This window comes from Lactuca virosa, chromosome 9 (genome assembly GCF_052849685.1).
Source record: "Lactuca virosa cultivar CGN04683 chromosome 9, Lactuca_virosa_CGN04683_v6, whole genome shotgun sequence".
NCBI lineage: Eukaryota > Viridiplantae > Streptophyta > Magnoliopsida > Asterales > Asteraceae > Lactuca > Lactuca virosa.
The window spans coordinates 227,685,167-227,688,245 of NC_136434.1; positions in this window are offsets into that span (position 1 = coordinate 227,685,167).

Sequence of the window (3,079 nt, forward strand, 5' to 3'; positions counted from 1 at the left end):
ATTTAGTTTTTATAGCCCAACGTGTACGTTTGTGAATGTGTGAAGTCAACAAGCATGTAAATACACCACGAAGGCCCCAATAAACATGTAAGGTATATTCCATGCTCAAATAAACATGTAAAAGGACAACTAAGGCCCACTAAACATGTAATTTATAATCTAGGCCCAATAAGCATGCAAGGTGTATTCCGGGCCCAATAAACATGTAAAAGGACAACTAAGGCCCACTAAACATGTAAATTATATTCCAGTCCCCATAAGCACGCGAATGACGTAATTGATCTGTTTGATGTTTCGCTGCTTGTTAAGTTTAGTTGTTTACCAAAATGACATTAAAAGGCCCATTTTTTGTAAAAAGGCATTTTTGGTCCTTAAAACCGAAAATTTTAGAATTTACGCACATTTTTGGTAAAAATGACACTTTAGGTCCTTTAAGGCCGAAAGTTTGTATTTAAGGCTAGCTTTAAGTAAAAATAACATTTTTAACTCTCTTTTCTCAAAAATATCATTTTTGGCTTAAGTGTATGAAAAAGTGCATTCTCGGCCCCATTTATAAATAGATTTATCTTTTTGGCCCAAGATTTAATAAATTTACATTTTCAGCCCTTTTTATCGAAAATTGACATTTTTGGCACAACTTTGTTTAAAATGACACTTAAGCCCACAAAAGTCCAAAATTTTACAATTTTGGCCCAAAAGCAGTGAAAGCCCAAATGAGGCCCATTTGTGATAATTTTCACTTTTAGCCCCTTAAAAATCGCAAATACCATAAAGACTCATATTTATCAAAAATAACTCCTTTTTGGTCCCTTAAAGCCGTGAGTTCTATAAACAACCTCACTTTTGATTATTTTGTCATTTTTGGCCCTCTCATGCAATTTTCTTAGTTTTAAACAACCTTGAAGTGTTTTAAACCTTTTCTTTACATTATATGTTGTAATAAGTGTTATGTTCTATAAATATCATCATAAGTTAGTATATTTTCGAGTTTATGAAGTTTATAACACATAATCACACTTATATCATGAAAAACACACAAAATCATGCATATACACATAGATCTACACAAAACAACTTGTATTCTCCCCCAAAACATAGTGAAAATCAAAAATAGGTGGTCTGAACTCACTTTGCTTTGGAGATTTCGGTTTTTGATGAAGAGTGATAAGGATCTCGGCCCTAGAAGCTTCTTGAGTGGAGTTTTTCGAACTTAAGATGGATCTAAGGGCATGGATTATGAAATGATGTGTGAAGGATTAAAGATTATCATAAAATGAAGTTAATCATCATGCTTAAAGAGTAGCTTACCAAAGGAGTGATGATCTTTAAATAAAACCTTGGTGAACACACCCTAGTTCACGAATTCTATTGAGGGATGGAAATGAGAGAACCTTAGATGGATTTGAGAGGAGTTGTATGGTGTTGGAAGTTTAAATGGAGAGTGGTGAGTGAGGAGGACTTTGGCCAAGAATAAGAAGGGAGAAGAAGAGAAGAGAGAAGTTGTGACAAGATGGTTGCATGGGTACATGAGAGTATCCTAGATATATGTTGTGTAATTTGCATGGAAATCCATCTTGTAACGTTGAGGTGGCAAGCCATTAATTCACCCCTTTGTTTATTTTCTTTTTTTTATATAACCGAGAATGAGGGGGGAGGAAAAGAGAAGGGAAAGGTTTTGGGCCTTGTTTGCTTATTTTCGAAATTATGAGGCCCAAATTGAAAGTTTTCGGCCCATTAGGCCCATATGATGGTTTATGGCCCAAAAGTGATAAGGAAAGGGAGTTTACGGCCCATTAAGGTTCAAGAAACCATTTACGGCCCATTAAGACCCATGACAACAAAGTGAGACATTTTAGGCCCAATAAGGCCCATGAGAAGTCTTATGGCCCAAAATGCTATTATTAATGAATATGGGTCTATTTAAGGCCCAAATAGGGTTCCTTGACCCAAAATGACCAAATTGAGAGTTTACTGGCCCATTAGGCCCAACAAGAGGATCCTGGTCCATTCTGAGTTTGAACCGGGATATTAGGGTTTCAAAACCATAGTTGAGTATATGAGATGTATTGAATTAGGTTTTGAACTTCACTCATGAGTTTTGATTCAAATGGTAGATTTTGAATGAGCATAGTACATGACATCAACTTAGATTACAAGTTATACAAGAGTTGATTTTACATGAAGACAGAATTTCCTAGCTAAAAATGCTAGTTGTGACAATTGATAAATCATATTATTTAATTAACATTGATCAAGAATTAATTTAGAATTAATTTGGTGATCAAAAAGAGACTAATTAAATTGGAACATATGAGTTGGGCTAATGATTCATGGTTTGGTTTGTGATGGGCTTATGGATTAATCTATGGAGCATTTATCCAAATCAAATGGATGGGTCATGGGCTAATATGTATCGATTAGAGTTACACATGACCCTTGAATATTTGGCAAGTGAGTGTTATATGTCAAGAGGACAGTGGGAGTCTTAAAGATCTTGAAAAGGCTTCTAGATCTAATCAAGAAGAAAAAACCTATAGTTTATCACTAGCACACGACTTGAGGTTTATAACCTATCGTGTTGACATATTCCTATTTTTGTGCCCATTCCAGTTAAAGTTGGCTTTGCATATGAGTTCTGATAGTTCTCAATTGGTTTCATAACAACTTGGAAGCTATGGCAGGCCCTTGTGCTGCCAGGTGGCAAGAAATTAAGACTGCACAAGTTCAATCCATATGAGTTTGGATTTGTCACTAACCTTGTCTTGTGATTATGGTTTTGACAAATCCACATGGATAGGAACACATACACCATAAAATCTAAGTGTCATAAGGTTTCTCTCCGATCCATGAAAATGATGCTGAGGAAATGCTTTCACTAAGTAGATTTTAAGTAGATAGCAATTGCGACATTTGCATTCTCAAAGTCGTTAGTGGAGCGTGTGTGGTTAACCGGCACACTAACATGGACTTGTGAGAAATGGAAAAGGTCTAAATAATTGAGACTATGATTACGGCATCCCTTTTCATAGTTCTGAAATTGTTTAGACACACATGTGTGCTATCTAAGGAAAGGTGTATG